Source organism: Hipposideros armiger, unplaced genomic scaffold (assembly GCF_001890085.2).
Source record: "Hipposideros armiger isolate ML-2016 unplaced genomic scaffold, ASM189008v1 scaffold_11, whole genome shotgun sequence".
Taxonomy (NCBI): Eukaryota; Metazoa; Chordata; class Mammalia; order Chiroptera; family Hipposideridae; genus Hipposideros; species Hipposideros armiger.
Genome location: NW_017731361.1, coordinates 769,482 through 791,213, shown reverse-complemented (window position 1 = coordinate 791,213; position 21,732 = coordinate 769,482). Strand labels below are relative to the sequence as shown.

Below are 21,732 nucleotides of genomic sequence, written 5' to 3'. Positions count from 1 at the left end.
GCCCTGCAAGTATTAGGCATGAGTCTGCTTAGAAGTATCTTATTTTACTTGTTTATGTTAGTGTTTAATTATTCTAAAGTAAATGCTTTTTATTTCAAATCTAAGAACATTATTTCTAAGAACTTGGGAAATAGTATGAGGGGGGAAAGAATCTTAATATCACCTCTGTAATATAATCAATTTTAGCATTTTAGAGAACTGCCTTCTCCAAAATGTGCCTTAAATCCATCCTTTTCTCTCCATTACTATTCTACTCACCCTAGTCCATCATGTCTCACCAGGACTAAAGCAATCATATAGGTACTTCTTTTCTTACATTTTCTTTTATATCCTCTTAATCATTTCGCCACACTGTATCAGAGTAAAGTCTGAGAAAATATAGATTAGGTCATGTCACTTCTTTACATAACACCTTTCGACATTAATTGCAATTGTAATAAAATAAGAATTGTTAAGTATTGCTTACAAAGTCTTATATGATGTAGTTCCTGTCTGCCTCTTCACCCTTATCTCATATCTTTTCTCTTCCCCACAATCCAGCAAATTCTTTCCCACTTGAGTTTGAAGGAGAAGTTTGAATAGAGGATAGGGGTATCTTTTTCACTCCACAGGAGGAGCTCAGTGAGCTGGTGGCTAGCGTGGTTGTTCAAATGGCAGCAAAAGTCATCCTTCATTTTTTGACAGTGCCAACTTTTATACCAATCTTATTATAGGATCCCACCTTCTCCTGCCTCTCTTTGATGATAGCTCATCAGGTTTGGAGTGGGAGGGTGGAAGTAGGGGTGGGAATTGATAACATAAATCAGGAGATACTTCAAAGATACTTCTTTAACAATAATAATCCATTTTATGGATAGAGTATAATTTAACAAGTTTCCTATTGATGGTCTTCCCTACCCCCTATTACAAACAACACCATATTATAAACAACTTTATTTGTGGCTAAACATTAGCCCACATTCATTTCTAGGAATTATTCTAAGGGAGTAACAGCTTGGGATACCATGTTTGAATATGTTGGCTGTATCCTCATATCGAGACCTCATAATCAGTGTCCTATGATGCTTTGGCAGACAAGTATGTCAAAGCATGAACATCTCCAAAAGAACTTTTTACTAGACTTTCATTGGAATGTTGGGGTCAGTTAATTCCAAATACCGTATTTGCCGGCGTATAAGACGACTGGGCGTTAAGACGACCCCCTAACATTTCCACTCAAAATACAGAGTTTGTTATATACTCGCCGTATAAGACTACCCCCTCTTCCGCACACCTTCCACACACCAAATAAAAGGTAAAACAATATCAGATTTGATTTCAACATTTATATTTATATTCAAATGCTTATGACATGCAGGAAAACTGTCACAAGGCTGTATGTAATCAAACATATACATAAATCGCGATTCGTGATTTTGCGCTATCATACTGGGTGTATGGTCGGCTGTGTGCGATTTTGCGAGTGTGGTAAAATTGCATAACAGCAAAATCGCATAACAGCCGAGCATACACCCAGCAGCGCTGCTGATGCCTGAACGGTATGTGGAATGAAGTGGGCGGGCATCGGGAGGCCACTATGGCACGGGGCAAGCACTATGGGCAGTCTATCTGAAGTGTACCTGGCGTATAAGACGACCCCCCACTTGGAGGCATATTTTTCAGGGCCAAAAAATCGTCTTATACGCCGGCAAATACGGTATCCCTTTCATCTCTGTTGTTCCTTGGGGTTTCCTCAAAATGCACGTCCCTCTAGGCAACGTACCGCTCCTGCACCCCTCTTGCCTGTTTCATTCAGAGCTTCACATGGTGCTTCTCAGAGAACATATGAGTATATGTGTTCAGTCGATCCTCAGTCCATATTATGAATTCACTTCCTCAGTAAGTGTATTCGTAGTCCCCAAATCAAAACTCACAGTGCTTTCATGGTCATTTGAGGACATGCACAGAGTGGTGAGAAATTTGAATCACCTGATGAACATGTTTCCAGTTGAGGTCAAACAAGGCCGCTGTTTTACCTTCCTGTCTCGTCTCTCATGCTGTAAACAAGTGTCTTTTTGTGTCGTCTCTTTAGTGCTATTATATTTTTCTCATTTTTGTGCTTTTTGTTGGTGATTTTACTGTTTAAAATAGTCACTCAAGGGTAGTGCTAATGTGCTTTCTAATGTTGCTAAGTGCCAGAAGGCTGTGCTGTATCTTACAGAGAAAATATTATATATGTGTTAGATAAGCTTCATTCAGGCATGATTTGTACTGCTATTGCTGTGAGTATATTAAATAAGATATCTTTAAACAGAAACACTCAAAACAAGGTTATGTATTGATTGATTGGTGAAAATGTCACTACAGGCTCACAGGAACCTAACCCTATATTTCGCCTTAGGATCAGTGTTTTAGTATTCACTAACTCAGTGTTTATAGCAACTTTATAGAACGTAACTACCACAAATAATGAGAATTGGCTGTATCTATCTGTCTATATATCTATCTTTATCTGTCTGTCTGTCTATCATCTATCTGTTTCTAGATCCTCATTGCCATTTCAGACCACTTCTTTACAACTTTGTGGCATTTCAGTCCATTTGGGTGTACCTCTCTAACCTTTAGCTTTGCTGTTATTTTCTGATCCGGTTCATTATCTTCTCTCTCACCCCTAATCTTCAACAAAGATTAATTTAGTTGAATTTATCAATCCTTAGAGCTTTTTGTATCCAATTTAAGACATTGTTCACTATCCTGAGGTCGTGAAGATATTCTAAAAGCTTTTCAGTCTTCACTTTCACATTTAGGTTTATAATCTATTTAGAATTTTTTTTTTATGGTTTAAGATAGAAGCACAATTTCATTTTATTCTCAGATATAATTGATTGTTCCAGAACCATTTATTGAAAAGACAGCCTTTCACCTACTACTTCGCAGTGCCATCTGTCATTTATCAAGTGTCTGTTTGTGCGTAGGTCTGTTTGTGGCTGTCTATTTTGTTCTGTTTGTCTTTTTGACCACTCTTGTGTCAATATCACACCATATTAATTACTATATTTTATTAACCTTGATATCAGAGAATAAGTCTTCCCAGCTTGTTCTTGCTTCTTCAAGAGTATCATAGCTATTCTTTTTTTATTTTTAAAGATTTTTATTGGGGAATTGGAGGGATGGGAACAGTGCTGGGGAATTGGGGGAAGGGGAACAGACAAGTTGCTGTCGTTTTGTTCTTCAGTCTAGTTGTGGAGGACGTTGCTTCACTGGCCCAAGTTGGCACCATCATTGTGCTCTTCCCGGGCGAGGCAGATCAATCGCTGGCTTCTGGATGGCCTCTCACAGCGGCTGCTGGCCACTCATGCTGGTTGCTGGCTACACACGGTAGCCCATGGAAACCCACTGCAGCAGGGGCTGCAGCCTGTGCGGTCGCCGGCGACTCATAGCAGCCCAGCTTCAGGTCGAGCTGTTGTTCAGCATCTTAGCTGTAGAGGGGGCCCTAGCTATTCTTTTTTTTAATAATTAAATTTATTGGGGTGACATTGGTTACCAAAATAATATTAAGTTTCAATTGTATAATATTTTAATATATCATCTGTATATTGCATTGTGTGCTTATCAACCAAAGTTTAGTCTCCTTCTGTAACCTTATATTTGACCCCCTTTACCCTCTTCAACCTCTCCCCACCTGTTTTCCCCTCTGGTAGCCACCATATTGTTGTCTGTGTCAATGAGCTGTTTGTTTGTTTTGTTCATTTGTTGCTTTCTGTTTTATATCTTACATATGAGTGAAATCATATGATTCTTGTCCTTTTCCATCTGACTTATTTCATGTAGCATGATACTCTCATGATCCATCCATGTTATTGCAAATGGCAGTATTGCATCTTTTCTTTCTTTTTTTTTGAAGATCTTATTGGGGAATTGGGGGAGGGGAACAGACAGGTAGACAAATTACTGTTTTGTTCTTTAGTCTAGTTGTGGAGGATGTCGCTTCACTGGCCCATGTTGGTATGATCATTGCACTCTTCCTGGGTGAGGCAATCGGTCGCCGGTCATTGGTTGGCCACTCTGGCTGCCAGCCACTCACGTAGCTCACGGCAGCCCGCTACAGTCCCGCTGCAGCCTACGATCGCTGGCGACTCACAGCAGCCCAGCTCCAGGTCAGCTGTTGTTCATCATCTTAGCTGTAGAGGGCGAGCATCATTGGCTCTCAATGTGGAATCAGAACCGCGGCCCTCCTGCTCAGAGCTGCTGCTCCCAAGCCAACTCTTAACCAATGCACCACTTGGCCGGCCCAGCGTTGCATCTTTTCTTATGGCTGAATGGTATTTCATTGTATGTATGTACCACATCTTCTTTATCCAATCATCCGTCAAAGGACACTTGGGTTGTTTCCATGTCTTGACCACTGTGAATAATGCTGCAATAAACATAGGGGTACATATGTCTTTATGAATAAATGTTTTCATATTTTTCTTGTAGATATTGTTATGACTATTCTTGTTGATCTTTTGTTTCCTTATAAATTTTAGCATCAGCTTCTTAAGTCCCATAAATAAACGACTAGTGAGTTTTATTGGGGTTATGCTGAATCTTTGATTCATTTTTGGAAGAGTTGAAATGTTGCCAATGTTGAGTCTTTTAAATTCCATAGATATGGTGTATCTCTCTATGTATTCAGGTCTAAAAATTCTCTCAGTAAAGTTTACATTTTCTGTATAGAGGTTGGCGGCATAGTTTAAAAACTTATTCTTAGATATTTCATGTATGTTATGCTAGCATAATTGGTATTTAAATTTTTTTCATTTTTAATTGTTGCTGATATATAGGAAATACAATTGATTTTGCAAATTCATTTTGTGATAATTCGATTTGCTAGTATTTTGGTTAGGATTTTTGCATCTGTACTCATCAGAGATATTGGTCTATAATTTTCTTTTTTTGTGTTATCCTTATCAGGTTTTGGTATCAGGGTAATATTGGCCTCATAAAATGAGTTAGGAAGTATTGCATCTTCAATTTTTTGGAAGAGGTTGAAAAGGGCAGGTATTAAATCATCTTTGAAAGTTTGGTAGAATTCACTAATGAAGCCATCAGTTCCTAGACTTTTGCCTTTTGGGGAGGTTTTGGATGATTGTTGTAATTTCCTTACTGTTGATTGGTCTATTTAGATTTTCCAATTCTTTGTGATTCATTCTCAGAAGGTTATATATTTCTAAAAACTTGTCCATTTCTTCTAGGTTATTGAATTTTGTGACATATCCTTCATAGTATTCTTGTATGATCCTTTGTATTTCTGTGGTATCCATAGTAACTTCTCTTTCATTTCTGATTTTTGATTATTTATCTTTTTTTCCATAGTGAGTATAGCCAGGAGTTTGTCAATTTTATTAATCTTTTCAAACAACCAGCTGTTTGTTGCATTAATTTTTTCTGTTGTTTTTTTTGTTCTCTATTTCATTTAATACTGCTCTAATTTTTATCATTTCCTTCCTTTTGCTGATTTTGGGTTTCATTTGTTCTTCTTTTTCTAGTTATTTGAGATGTAATGTTAGGTTGTTTATTCTTGTTTCTTGAGATAGGCCTGTAATATATACATTTCCCTCTTAATACTACTTTCACAGCATTCCAGTAATTTTGATAGTGATGTATTTTTGTTCTCATTTGCATTTTGTATTCAGCCATCTTGCTAAAATGTCTTATTAATTTAATAATTTATTCTTAACTATTCTTATCTTTTCCACATTTGTGATCTTATCATCTGCAGATAATGGTAGTTTTGCTTCTCTGTTTGCAATCCCTATTCTTTTATTTCATGTTCTTGCCTTACTGGGCTGGCTAGGACCTCCGCTCTGGTACAGTGTTGAATAAAAGTGGTTTCAGCAGGCAAATGCAAAGCTTTAAACATTTCATTGTTAAGTCTGTTGTTTACTGAAAGTTTTTTGTAAATACCTATTTTGGGCTAAGAAAATCCTCTTATTTTCTCAGTTCACTAAGGTTTATTTTTTAAAAATCTTGCATAGGTATTAACTTTTATAAAACACATTTCCTGTCATTATTAGGTGATCATTTTCCCTCCTATTCTATTATTGTGGATAATAATATTAATTGATATTCTATTGCTAATTCACTTTGTATTATTTAAATAAACACAAATTAATCATACATTATCCTCTTTATATGTTGCAGTTTTCTGTGTGCTGATATTTTGTTTGCATTTATGTTCTTCAGTGAGCTTACCTGTAAGTTCTCCTTTTTCTTACTGTCCTTAATGGATCTTGTTATCAGAGTTATGCTAGCCTCTTCAAATGAGTTGGAGAAAATATTCTCTCTCTGTTTTTATTCTCTGAGTGAATCTGGATAGTATTGGAATTATTTCTCCCTTGAATGTTTGTGGAACCTATTGATGAAGTCATCTGGGCCTATAGTTTTCTTTATGGGAAGATTTTTGGGAGAAATAGAATGATCTTTGTAGTGTGATTTATTTACTGTTGGCTGCATTTGATAGGTAAGATATGACAAGAAAGAGATAGGCTTTAAAAAGAATTGGCTGATTTACAAGCAGAAAAAGAATTTAATTCCTTAACTTGAAAGGAAAGTAAGAGAGAACAGAAATTTAGGGCTTGCAGGTTTGGATGATGCAAGTGGTAAAAGGTAAAACTAAGGCTTTTAAATGATGAAGTCTGATTAAAAATGCCTAGCCTCTAAAGCAAGGATCACATCAAGGATGTAAACATGTACTCATTGTTAAAAACCTGTGAATAGATTAAAGTGATGTTTATTAAGCCCTTTTTAGTTAGATAAAATGATCAAGAAAAAAGAGACTAAGGGTGTGTTTCCCAACAGAAGCTTGATAGGCTCAATTACCTGAATGGACTCTAATAAGGGAGGATTGTCTTGAAAAGAATTGTGGGTATGGCTCTTAGTATAGGGAGCTGATTAAAATAAAATACAGAAATAATCAAGTATTTTTGGAGAAAGAATTATACATCAAAAGTTCCACCAGCCTGGATGCAAAGAGTCTGAAACTGTTGGCCCCAAAGTTCTGTGGAAAGGAAACATGCAGAGAAAGCTGCTGAGTCCCCAAGGAGGGAATATTTCCAATGACCTCTTCATAGTGACCAAGGATAGTTGAAAAGGAACATCCTGCCAGAGGGCAGAACCAAGGGCTATGGTGAACAATGGATTAGGGAGTCACTCCTGGGGAGCAAAAGCAAGACCTATTCAAGAAATAGTTCCCGTCCCCAGAGAGGAACCCCTCTAAATTATCTACCCAGCGGGATTTTAGAATTGTGACTTCCATCTTTCTACTTTCCAAGTGGGAGTATTATTGTGATTTTCCTGACCCTATTTCACTACTGTGTATATGTTGGGAGGGATGGAACAGATAATGGGTTTTATTAGTTCGTATGGTATCTAGGTTAAAATGAACCTCTTCTAGACCTGATGTAGAGACAAACACCTATCACTTAGAAATCTTGGACTTTGGAGCTCAAAGCAGGGACTGTGTGGGACTTTAGGGTTTTCTCCTTTTGGGAGGAGGTAAGTATATTTGTATGTGACAGGGAGTGAGAACTGCATGTTTAATAATGAGGGTGGGCTATGACAGACTTTTTATTCATGAAATTGGGTTCCCCTCCTTACAAGAGGATTGTACCTGAAATATGAGAAGATGTGACATATATCACTCCCTGGTAGAAGATTTAAGAGTCAGCATGTATTTGGCCATAATTTGTTACCCTTCACCCACGACAAGCATTAATATAATATTTCAGATAATAGGTTATCTGTCCTTGTTGGTCCCACAGCAAAGAAGATGTGGATTAGTACTGCAGCTGACCCACAGTGAACATAAGGGGAAAGCAGAAAGAAAGTGTTTGTGGTTATAAGCCATTGGAATTTTGGAGTCACTATTGTCTTCCTAGCCTTCCATGACTAATACAACTAATACAACAATGTTTAAAGAGATAAAATACAAGCCTAAAAATATATGCAGGGAGTAGGAAATTATAAAAAGGAGCAGAAAATATTTGAAAAAGAACCAAATAGAACTTCTAGAAATGATGAATAAGTAACCTAATAAAATCTCAATTGAAGGGTTTGACAGAAGGTTGAGCTAAAGAGAGAATTTAGTGAACTAGAGGATAGATCAGAAGATATTATCTAGAATGCTTTGGAGACAAAAAGATGGAAAATATGGAAGTGAAATTAAGATGTGTGGTGGGTAAAGTAAGAGGATTTATTCATTTAATTGGGGTTACATCAGGAAAGGAGAAAAAGAATGGGGCAGAGGCATTATCTGAAGATGTAATGACTAAAAACATTTTAGAATAAATTAAAGAAGAGCGACAATCCCGAATAGGATAAATAAAAAGAAACCTACCCAAGGCACATCATAGAAACTATAGCAAATTATGGGCAAAGACAAATCTCAGAAACACCAGAGAAAAAGAGTAGATTACTTTCAAAGGAACAACAGTTGGATTAATAGTTGGCTTCCTAACAGCAATGGTGGAAATCAGGTGACAGTGGAATGATACCTTCAAAGGCTGACATAAAGTATCTGCCAATCTAGAACTTAACAAACTAGAACTAAACCAATCTAGAACTAAACAAAAATATCTTTCACACCAAGAGCAAACTGTAGTATAAACTATGAACTCTGGATCTGATGATGTGTCATTGTAGGTTCATCAGTTGTAATAAATACGAGGTCTAACAATTAAGTTCGAGAACTTGTTGCAGCAATGTTGCTAACCTTTTTTTGATATCAGAGGGATTATTCATTGTGAATTTGTACCAATTGGACAAACAGTTAACAAGTTTACTATTTGGAAGTGCTGAAAAGGCTGCATGAAAAAGTTAGACAACCTGAACTTTTTGCCAACAATTCATGGCTCTTACATCACCACAATGTACCAGCTCACATGGCACTGTCTGGGAGGGAGTTTTTAGCCGGTAAACAAATAACTGTATTGGAACACCCTCCGTACTCACCTGACCTGGCCCCCAATGACATTTTTCTTTACCCAAAGATAAAGGAAATATTGAAAGGAAGATGTTTTGATGATATTCAGGACATCCAGGGTAATACGACAACAGCTCTGATGGCCCTTCCAGAAAGAGTTCCAAAATTGCTTTGAAAGGTGGAGTAGGGGCTGGCGTCGGTGCATAGCTTCCTAAGGGGAGTACTTTGAAGGTGACCATAGTGATATTCAGCAATGAGGTATGTACACTTTTTCTAGGATGAGTTCGCTAACGTAATTGTTTCACCCCACATGCCACTTTGGTGTGGGCTGTTAATAATGAGGGAGGCTGTGCATGACAGGGGCGGGGGAATGTGAGAAAATCTGTACCTTCCCCCCAATTTTTCTGTGAAACTTTTACACTCCTCTAAAGAAATTAATTTTTAATTAATTTAAAAAAATGTAAAAACAATCTTTCAAGAATGAGGGCAGAAGAAAGACTTTTTCAGACAGACAAGAGCTGAGAGAATTCATCTCCAGAAGATGATCACTGTAGGAAATTGTAAAGGAATTTCAGACAGAAGGAAAATGATTCCAGGGAGAAGATCCGAGATGCAAGAAGGAAAGAGCAAGGAAGGTGGCAGACATATGGCTAAATCTAAACAAACACTGATTGTGTAAAATAGCAATAATAATATCTCAGTAGGGTTAAAAAAATTAAAATATACAGCAATGACAACAGCCATAATATAATCCAGGAGGGGGATAATGCATTTTAAATGACCCTCATATCACCTAAGGATAGGATAAAAGTATTCATTAGCTTTAGGTTTGATAAATACTCATATTCATGTGGTAATTTCTGGGATGTCTACAAAAGAATAGAAATGGTGCGTTATTTCCCAACCAGTATATGAAGAAAAAGGTATTCTTTATAAGTTCAGGTTATTAAAACAGCAAGGATGACCTGAAGTTTTCTGGTTGATCTGGTTGATCAGGTTGATACTATTCTTAACTGAAATAGGGAACAGGAGGAAGAGAAAGTGTAGAAGATGGTGAGTTTAGTGTGGGGCAAATTGAATTTGAGATGTTTGAGGGACAACCAAGTGGGGACAGGAGGCAGCCAATAAGTTTCCTCACAGAGGTCAGGGCCAAGGCAATGGTTTTGGTGTTTTAATTTTTGGGTTTTTTTGTTAGTTTTTGGTAGCTTCTTTTAAGGCTAACGTTAATTCTTAGTTCTTTACAAGCTTGTGAATTTGCCTATTTTGAGTTCATCTTGACTATGTTGTCTTGATATACATTTTTAACAAGTTTCCAAAATATCATTCAGAGAAAAATTGTAAAATTGATGTCTCTGGAAGCCTTTAAAAATGAGTTGCTTTTCTATTCTAAGATGTGTGGGTTTGCCTTCTATCCAGAGGGCAGACTTCTCTAAAAAAAAGATTTGCAGGGTTTTTTTTTTGTTTTTTTTTAAACTTAAGAATTTGTTCTCGGTTCTTCTCTGCCATCTGGTGGCATGTAAATGGAACATTGCATTTGGAAGGAAAATAAGTAAAGAATTTGAGCTGTTTTGAAATACGTAACTTACAAAGGAAAAACAACATATAGTTGTGTCTGTGATTCCAAACTTTGAAACCACCAAATCACAGCAATAGTTTTAGGACACAGAAGCTTGTCTGTCTGTGGTATTTTCTGGATTCTTCTCTTACCTCCCTTGCGCTGCTTCAACATCTGGCATTTCAACCTCATATGTAGTGCTAAGTAAACTGAGTAATCAGAGTTAAAAATTTTCTTCAGCACTTCTCTTAATTAAATCAGTGTTGGCTTTATGACCTGTACACATACACCATCTCCTTTAGCTCCCACCTGGGCACCTTCCCCCCTTTGACCTTGTGGTAGGCAGAGCCCCCAAAGGCGTCCACGTCCTAATTCCCAGACTTAACGAATGTGTTACCTTAGGTGGCAAAATATACTTTATGGATATGATTAAGAAGGTGAAGGACCTTGAGATAGAGAATTTTCGATTATCTAGGTGGGTCCAGTCTAATCACATGAGCCCCTTTTCTGGTTGCAGTCATAGGGAGAGAAAGAGAGACTGAGAGAGAGATAGAAAGAAGGATGGAATCATGAAAGAAGGGGCAGGAGAAGTGTGAAAGGAACTAGATTTACTGTTGCTGACTTTGAAGATGGAGGAAGGGGGACCATGAGCCAAGGAGTGTTAGTGGCCTCTAGAAAGAGGCAGTTTGCCCTCTACAGTCTCCAGAGAAGAATGCAGCCCAGCTGACACCTTAATTTTTAGCCCAATTCATGTTGTTTTAAGCCACTAGCTTTGAGGTAATTTGTTATGGCAATGATCAAAAACTAATACAGTCCTCCATTTGGGTAGAATTGGGTCCAGGAGCCCAGATTGGGAGGAGTGCAGAGCCAGCTTGAATTTGGGCTAGTGGAAAACCTGAGAGGTTAGGGTGGTAATAAACCAGTTTCTCTGGCAAATTTAATGTTGCTCTTCTCTTTCCAGGTTATGGTGTGCACCTTCAAGTGCCCATCTACCCTGTTATTTTCACCCTCCTCGTTTTGTGTTGTGTGGCTTTTTGTGTATGTCGTGGCTTCTTTTTTCTCCTTTCCCCTCCTCTTTTATTGCCCAAAGGCAGGAACTGATTAAATTGCATTACAAATATTAATTGAATGCCTATCATATGAGGGATAGTTCACAGTCCCTGACGTTGAAAAGTTCCTCATTTAGTGGGGGAAACAGGCAAATAAACAGACTTCCCTGATTTAAGCAATAAAAGGGGCAACCATAAGATGCTGTAGGAGGCACCTGCAGAGGCACCTAACCTAGCCAACGAATTCAAGGGCTGCACGATCCTCTAAGTCCATTATCACAGATCTTAAATGGGAATTCAAAGTTTCCTGGAAATCCTACTAAACTTCCCAGCAATCTTATATTCCTTCTCCCACTCTCAGAAACAGGTATTTCTCATCTTCTCTCTCTACCAGCATTCCCCATTCCTTTTTATGGTGGTTTAAAATTCTTTGATAATCTTTCTTTCAAGAGGTGGAGTTTCACTCCCATCCCCTTGCGTATGGGCTAGACCTAACTGACTTCATTTCAAACAAACTAATATGGCAGAAGCAACTGTGTGTGTATACATATCAAATCATCGCATTGTACACTTTAACTATATTACAAACCTATTTGTCAATTATACCTCAATGAAGCTAAAAAAAAAAAGTGACTGTGTATGACTTCTGAGACTAGGTCATAAAAAGCATTGGGGCTTCCCTTCCTCTCCGCTCTCTCGGATCACTCACTCTGGTGGGGGAAGCCAACTGCCATGTCAGAGCATCTCTATGGAGAGTGACACTTGGCAGGGCAATGAGGCCAGTTGCCAGAAGTCATATGAGTGAACTGTCTTGGAAGCATATCCTCTGGTCCTGGCTGACAGCTTAATGACAACCTCTAGTGAGATCCTGAATCAAAGTCACCCAGCAAAATACTTGGCAAATTCCTGACTCACAGAAAACTGTGAGATAAATATTTGTTGTTTTAAGCTGCAAAGTTTGGGGGTAATTTGTCATAGGTAACAAATATAGATCTTGGTATACTTGGAAGTGGAATTTCTCTATAACAAAGACCTAAAAATGTGGGAGTGGTTTTTGGAACCAAGCAGTAGGTAGAAGCTGGTAGGACTTGGAGGAGAATGTGAGAGAAAAGTTGGAGTCTTGAAGAGTCTGTTAGAAGCCTTATTGCATTTCAGAAGACTGTGGGTGACGGTTTAAAGGGAAATAAGGAAAGTATTAGTGGAAACTGAAGGGAAGGGGATCCTTTTTATGTACAGATGGAAAGTTTAGCAACATTGTCTGCTGTATTAATGTGGAAAGTAGCAAATGAACATAAAGAGCTGGGTGACTAAGGAAATTTCCAGGCTCAATGTTGAAGGTGCCACCTGATTTCTTTTTGCTGCTTATAATAAAATGTTGGGAGGAGAGAGAGATGTTAAAGAAAAATGGTTAAACACAAAGGATCCAGGACTTACTGGTTTTAAAAATTTCCAGCATCCCCCCAAAGCAGATGATATTAAATTAAAGAACTGGCTTCTGGGCAGAGATCAAGTTCAGGAAACTGAAGAAAACATGATCTCATGAGCTGGTAAGTTTTGGGGGTAACTTTATTATACAGCAATTTAATTGATAAACCTTTTTGTCCTTACCCTAAGTTGATCACCTTGCTTCAGGCCTCATGGAAAAAACAGCAGCCCCTGTCTCATCTTCCTGCCACCATTTACAGCCTACTGACATCTGTGCCCTGGCTCTCTGCCTTCTCCCCTGTTGAAATGAACGCATGCCAGCCTTCCATTTGTTCCTTTAAAAAAAACCTTTTTCAAGGACTTTGATTCAACAACAAACATTTTCTTTCATCATCAGTTTCTCCTGCCATATTGATTTATTCTTACCAACAAACATGCCCTATTATCTCCCATCTTACAAAAAACCCTTCTCCCTTTGTTCCATATCCCTCTGTAGTCGTTACCCCATTTCTCTGCAACCCTTTAAAACAAAGCTTCTTTGACTCTACCTCCTCACTTCTCATTCCCTCTCAGTCCATCCTGTTTGCCTTTGTCTCCATCACTCCAGTAGACATCTGTCAAGGTCACAAATGATCTTCATGCTACCCATTTCAGTGGTCTCTTTTCTAATCTTAGCTGATCTCTCAGCAGTATTTGTCTTAGGTAAGCTCTCCCTCATTTGTTTAAATGACTCTATTGAAATAGAATTTACATACCATGCTATTCACCCATTTAAATTGTATAACTCAGTGTTTTTAGTATACTCACAGGGTTATGCAACCATCACCACAATCTAATGTTAGAACATTTTTTGTGTCCCCCTGAAGAAACCCTGTACCCATTGGCAGTCACTCCTCATTTCCCCCTCCTTTCCTGTCCAGCTATAGGTAACCATTAACCTACTTTCCGTTTCTATAGATTTTGCCTATCCTGGACATTTCATATAAATATGTGGTCTTTTGTGTCTGACTTCTTTTACTTAGCAAAATGTTTTCAAAATTCATCCATGTTGTACCATGCATCAGTACTTTGTTCCATTTTATTGCCAAATAATATCCTATTGTATGAATATGCCACGTTTTATGAATGGATAACATTCATTGGTTGATAGACATTTAGGTTGTTTCTATTTTGGGGTTCTTATGAATAATGCTGCTCTGAACAATTGTGTTCAAGTTTTTATGTGGGTATGTGTTTTCATTTCTCTTGAATTTATACACAGGGGTGGGATTTGTGGGTCATATGGTAACTCTATGCTTATTTAACCTTTTAAAGAACAACCAGACTGTTTTCCAGAGTGGCTGCACCATTTTACATTCCCACCAGCAATGTATGAAGGTTCCAGTTTTTCTGCATCTTCACTAATATTTGTTATTGCTTATCTTTTTGATTATATCAGTTTGCTACCAGCTGAATTATTTTGTCCTCCCCAAATTCATATGTGGAAACCCTAATTCTTAATGTGATAATATTTGGAGGTGGGACCGTTGGGAGATAATTAGGGTTATATAGGTCATGAGAGCGGAGCTCCCATGGTGGAATTGGTGCCCTTTTAAGGGTATTAAGAGATTGGAGCTTTCTCTCTCTGTTTCAGCCATGTGAGAGTAGAGGGAAAAGGCTGTACACCAGGAAGAAGGCCTGAAACCCACCAAGCACCAAACCATGCTGGCACCCTTGTCTCAGACTGCTAGCCTCCAGAACTGTTAGAAGTGAATATTTATTGTTTAAGCCACAGTTTATGGTATTCTGTGATAGCAGCCCTTGCTCTTGAAACACTTTTTTGGTTTGACTTCTGAGACATCACACTCTCCTGTTTTTTCTCCTACCTCACTGGCTGCTCTTTCTCCATCTCATTTGTGTGTTTACCTCATCTTCTTCCTCTTTAGTCTCCTTTGCTGCCATTACCCTTCTAAATGTTGGAGTACCCTAGGGCTCTGTCTTAAGATATCTTTTTTTGTCTGCATACTCTTGCTATGTCATCTTGTCTCATGTCTACTGTGTGCACATTTCTTCCCAATTTTATCGTTAGCCCTTCCCTTCCCTTGATCTTCAGACCCCTGTATCCAGTTGCTTATTTAACTCTTCTTAGATGTCTAATAGGGATTTCAGACTTAACTCGTACAAAACCAAACTCATGATTTTCACCCCCAGACCTGCCTCCTCTCCCAGTCTTCCAAATTTCAGTAAATGGAGTTGCTGTCCAACCAGTTGCTTAATCCAGGAGCCTGTGAGCCATTCTTGATGACTTTTGTTTTCTTATACCTTACATCAAATCTATCAGCAAGTTACCTTTGACTCTGCCACCCCACTGTATTTGAATTCATCTGCTTCTTGACACGATTTCCTACTATCAGCCAAGTCCCAGACATTACCTTCTCCCTAATCTACTACAGTAGACCCCTCCTGGTTTACCTGGAGATCAGGGCTTTGTCTGCATAGTTCAGCACTGTATTTCTAGAATTTAGCGAGGGTACCTGGGAGACACTCCTTAAGTATTTTTTTAAAAATTGTTTTATTGAGAGATATAATTGACATATAACATTGTATTAGTTTTAGGCATACAACATAATGATGCAAAATGATTACCATAATCAGTTTAATTAACATCCATCACCACACATAGTTACATGTTCTTTCTTGGATGAGAACTTTTAAAATCTACTCTCTTAGCAACTTTCAGATATACAATATAATATTATTAACTGTAGTCACCGTGCTGTACATTATCCCCAGGACTTATTTATCCTATAATTGGAAGTTTGTACCTTCACCTGTTTCACCAACCCGCTCCTCACCCCCCCACCCCCACGCCTCACGTGTGAGGGAACCACTAAGCTGTTCTCTTTATTTATAAGTTTGTTTTTTCTTTTTAGATTCCACATATAAGTGAGATTATACAGTGTTTTTTTTTCTCTGTCTGACTTATTTCACTTAGCATAATGCCCTCAAAGTCCATCTATGTTGTCTCAAATGGCATGACTTCTTTCATTTTAATGGCTGAAAAATATTCCACTGTTTATATATATATATATATATATATACACCACATTTTCTTTATTCATTCATCCATCGATCTACACTTAGGTTGCTTTCCATAGTGGCTGCACCAATTTACAGTCCCACTAACAGTACACAGGGGTCTTTTTCTCTACATTTTTGCAACACTTGTTATTTTTTGTCTTTTTGATAGTAGACATCCTAATGGCTGTGAGGTGATATCTCCTTGTGGTTTTGGTTTTCATTTTCCTGATGATTAGTGATGTTGAGCATCTTTTCATGTACCTGTTGGCCATCTGTATGTCTTCTTCGGAAGAATGTCCATTCAGGTCCTCTGCCCATTTTAAAATTGGATTGTTTGGTTTTCTTTTTTTCCTATTGAGTTGTAAAGTATTTTATTTATTTTGGATATTAACCCCTTATCAAATATATGATTTGCCAATGTTTTCTCCCATTCCATAAGTTGCCTTTTCATTTTGTTGATGTTTTCCTTTGCTGTGCAGAAGCTTTTTAGTTAAATGTAGTCCCTCTTGTTTATTTTCGCTTTTGGTGTCAAATTCCAAAAATCATTGCTGAGACTGATGTCAGGGAACTTACCCCTATACTTTCTCATAAGAGTTTTAGGGTTTCAGGTCTTATGATCTGGTTTTTAATTCATTTTGAATTAATTTTTGTGTATGGTGTAAGATAGTGGTCAGTTTCATTCTTTGCATGTGGCTGTCCAGTTTTCCCAATATCATTTATTGAAGAAACTGTCCTTTTCCTTTTGTATATTCATGGCTCCTTTGTCATAAATTAACTGACCATTTATGCATGGGTTTATTTCTGGCCGCTCTGTTCCATTGATCTATGTGTCTGTTTGAATGCCAATACCATATGTTTTGATTACTATAGCTTTGTAATACAATGTGAATTCAGGGAGCGTGATATCTCCAGCTTTTTTCCTTTTTTCTGAAGATTGCTTTGGCTACTCAGAGTCTTTTGTGGTTTCATATATATTTTAGGATTGTTTGTTGTATTTCTGTGAAAAATACCATTGGAATTTTGATAGGGATTGCATTGACTGTAGATTGCTTTGAATGGTATGGATATTTTAACAATATTAATTGTTACAGTCTATGAGCATGTATGTCTTTCTATTTATTTGTGTCTTTCAGTTTCTTTCATCAATGGCTTATAGTTTGCAATGTATAGGTCTTTCACCTCCTTGGTTAAATTTATTCATAGGTATTTTTTTGATGCAATTGTAAATGGGATTGTTTTCTTAATTTCTTTTTCTAAATATTTGTTAATTCAATGAATGAATGAATGAATGAATGAATGATTTTGAACAATTCCCAGCTGAATTCTGAATCAGTATAAGACTTATTTAGGGGCCGGCCGGGTGGCGTGTTGGTTAAGAGCTGGCTTGGGATGCCAGAGGGCCCCGGTTCGGATCCCACATATGAGGGCCAGTGACACTGCCCTCTACAGCTAAGATGTATTAAAAAAAAAAAAAAGACTTATTTAGGCAAAGAGAGGAAGAAAAAGGAGTCATAAGTATCCAAGCAGTGTGTTTTAAATGGATTATAGGTATGCAGGAGTTATTAATCCCCTCAGCCTTTGATCTACTCTGATACAACCTGGAACAGCACCAATAGCATCACTATGCTGAACTCCTCAGAGGGCATTCATAGTGGAGCAGTGTGTGACCACAATCCCTGCAAATAGCAGATATTTTGAAGGATAGCTAGCATTTGCTGCTCCAATGCAAGGTGCAGAGTGCATCCCAAGCAAGTCATATACCAGCTGGACATCTGTTTCAGGAGCCAGCTGCTGCTTATATGAGGACAAGGGAGAGTGAGGTCAATGGAACACAGTGATGCAGGTACCATGAATATAGTGTATAGCTGGTCTGGAAGATGAAGCAGAGGAGCTGGGTGGAGGTTCCTGGTGGGCACAGCTTGGGGCTCTGAAAATAAACACACACACACACACACACACACACACACACACACACACACACACACACACACCGAGGGTGCCAAGAAAATACACATTTTAAGAAAGCAAAACTATATTAAAACTGTAATACTCAATATATACTGATAACAAAAGATGCATATAAGTCACATTTGACTTCTGCAATTACAAGAGGTGCTCAAGTGTGGTTACCATCAGCATCCAGACGCTTCTGATTATGGAGAACTACTGCTTGAGCAACATTAACCAAAGTGTCCACTCGTATACATTTTTTTTGCACCCTCAATATACACACACACACACTGACGTGTATATATGTGTATATATATATATATACATATGCATACATATACCTATATATAAATATATATTATGTAATATATATGTAATATATACACATTATATATATATATATATATATATATATATAATACTTCCGTTTCTGAAGCTGAGATATGCTTTTGGTGGGATCTAAGGGTAACTAGATCTAAGGGTAACTATTATAGACTACAAGTAAAACTTCACTATTTTAGAACTCTTGATAATGAAAAGTTTGATTGAATTTGAAACCCTTTTACATTACCACAGGAAATCACCCCCACCACTCTTCTCTGTCAGTGATCTCCACCCACTGGACTTCTTTCTTCCTTGGGACCTTTACATTAGCTGTTCCCTCTGCTTGGAATGCTTTCAACTGCCAGTAAACGAAAAGGCAGAGGTATTAGATTCTTTCAGTGTAATTTCAGCTGTGGTTCATTTTAGAATAGTTATAAAAACTATTTTAAATTTTCATCCACCTACCCATGAATAAAGTTTCTTAAGGATGGTGGATGTCAAAAGTTGAAGAGATTATCATTAAAAAAATCTTGATCAGAAATTGCATGTCGCCATTTCAGTGATAAAACCAGTCTTTCCCTTCCTCTTCCCTTCCAAAATAATCCAATCAAAAAATCATTAGGTAGGGCTGAGCAAAGTAGGTATCTGCATTGGAGTGCGGGGGCGGGGTGGGGGAGGCTGCCTGGCATGGAGTGGAGTGAGAGGGTATCTGTGAGGGGGAGGCTGGTAGCAGCCTGTTTGGTTGTTGGGAACTTGGGAGAGGTGAGATTTTCTGTACAAGGTGGTGGTGACAGCAGCAGCCTGCCATAAGGTTGTTGCAGCCTGAGTGAGGTGAAGAGGACATCTAAGCTGGAGGTGGACTTGATAGCTCAGTGACGAATGGTGGAGGCTGCTGGTGAGGAGGTTGCTTACTGGCTGGGCACTGCGTGTCAGAGCTTGATTGGGGCGGGGAAGGAATCTGTGCACAAGGCTTGTTTGTGCTGGCCTTGGCATGGGGTATTGAAGCCCAGCAGGATGAGGAGGGCATCCACACGAGGGGCTGGTGGCAGCAGGGATGGGCCAGCACTGTTTTGAGTCTGAGCAGGGAAGGGAGGACAGCTTTGTGAGAGGGTGGTAGGCAGGGCAGAAAATTGATTAGGCAGCATTGAACTAAATAAGTAAATATATTGAGAATAATGGGAACCAGCTTCAGCACTGTCAAAGAAAAGAGTTATAAATATGCAAAAGGAAAAACACTAGAATGAACTCTGTGGTATTGGATTGGAATTGGAGGTAGTAGTGTGAACTCATGGTTTGATAGATGTAGAAATAAATGTATATGCAAATGCATGGATTATATACATGTAATATATGTGTGTATGTAATTCACTATGTACACACACACACACACACACACACACATTCTCGATCTCTGTCTGAGAGCAGCCCCGGACACATCTATTGCTTATATCTTGGTTTCTAAGTATCATTCTCCACTAAAAGGAACCAGAACTCCTTGGAAAAATAGCCGATTTCAGGACAGGGCAGTGAAAGTCCAAGATGAGCCTGAAATACCTTGTTAGGTCGGAAAGTAAAAAGTGCTGAAAGAATTATGGGGACGTGTAAAAAAAAACACAGAAGTCAGTTTGAATGAGTTCCCAGTGGCTAAATCTGGGATACTTAGAGCATCAAAATAATGATAACAGCAGATTACAACCCATTGAATAAAATAGTTCCTGAGTCAATATTGATATAAAGAAATGAATAAATAATCGGGGGGAAAGAGAATTAATGAAGGTAGAAGGAATAATTGTTAGAAAATCACCATTTCAAAAACATCACAGTAATAATTGTCAGTCAAGAAGCATCAATGAATATTAAAAACTAGTGGATGAAAGTTTGATGGGGAAAGAGATATTATATAGTCTTAAAACACCTCCTGACAAAACAGTAGTTATAAAAGGGGAAAAACCAACTTTACAGTGGAGAAATCTAGTAGATACCACCTTAATCAAGTGATCAAAGTAACATAACCAGTAATGAGACAAATAGAAATCATGTGTCACTTGATAGGATGCAGTGTCACTTCAGTGACATTCCTGCCAAAAGTACATAACCTTATTCTAATGATGAAGAAACATGAGACAAATCCAAATTGAGGGCTGTTATACAAAATAACTGGTCTTACGATCTTCAAGAGTCAAGTTCATCAAAGTCAAGGAAAGATGAATGTTCTATTATAGATTGAAGTAGACTAAAGAGACGTGACAACTAAACGCAACATATGATCCTGGAGGAGATCCTTGTGCATTATTGGGGTAATTGTCAAAACTTGAATAGGGCTAGTGGATTAGTTGATAGTAATGGATCAGTGTTAATTTCCTGATTGTGATGGTTGTATTATGGTTATGTGGGAGAATATCCTTGCTTGTAGAAATTACACACTAAACTTTTAGTGTGGGCACTGAGGCTTCATGATGGTAATTTACTCTCAATTGTTTCAGGAAAATAGTTATTTGTACTATTTTTCTTGCAACTTTTTAGTAAGTTTGGAATTATTTCAAAGTAAAAAGGAAAAGCTATGTTTAAATGAGCAAACTAAGTTTCTCATGAAAATGTTTTGATAGCTTATTAAATATCTTTTCTACTGAATTTTTTTCAACAAGGCTCATACTGATAGCCCCAGATTCTTTCCAGTTTATCCCTGTGTTTTGTACAAATATTCTTTTTCTGTTTGCACCATAGTATGAAAAAGGCTATGAAACATTATTTTAGGCAGAGAGAGTCACATATGCAAAGGCCTGGAGCTCAGAAAGCATGACTTAGGAGAATTGCAAGCAGTGAAGCATGTCTGGAAAGTGTGGATTCATGGTGGGGCAGCTGTCAAGGGAAAAGACATCCAACAACTTCAGCTGGATGGTGGTGCCATTCACTGATATAGGGGACATATGATAATTCACTTCTGTGGCCCTGACACTGATAATCAAAAGCATCACATTAGCAAGGATGGCCCCTCACTGGTATAGACAAGTGGTCTAGAAACTGCCCGAGGATGCTCCTGGACCTCAGCGTTCAATAAGAAATTGCTCTAAACCTGTAGGAGGCACTCCTTAGAAACATGAAGAGGGATGAAGAAGGTGGCCTCTGTCATATCTACTTTCAAGTAATTTAGCAAAAAGGACACCTTACCATAGACACATGTGATAGGATAATTTTTTGAAATATTAATTTGCCTTTTCTTCTGTTTTCCTGCCCTATTCTACTTTTCTGCTTGCTTTCTTTGAGTCTTTGTTCAGCCAGGACCAAAGCAGTACAATGGCCTTTTACTTTTTATTTTTTTAAAGAATTTTTTTTTATTGGGGAATTAGGGGGATGGGAACAGTGCTGGGGAATTGGGGGAAGGGGAACAGACAAGTTGCTGTCGTTTTGTTCTTCAGTCTAGTTGT

At 38.1% G+C, this 21,732-nt stretch overlaps 1 protein-coding gene across 2 annotated transcripts in view; it reads left to right on the top strand.

Annotated features, from left to right (window-relative positions):
* KLHL3 (kelch like family member 3) overlaps window positions 1–21,732 on the top strand; it is a 256,432-nt gene that overhangs the window by 85,087 nt on the left and 149,613 nt on the right. The gene's annotated exons all lie outside the window — the stretch shown is intronic.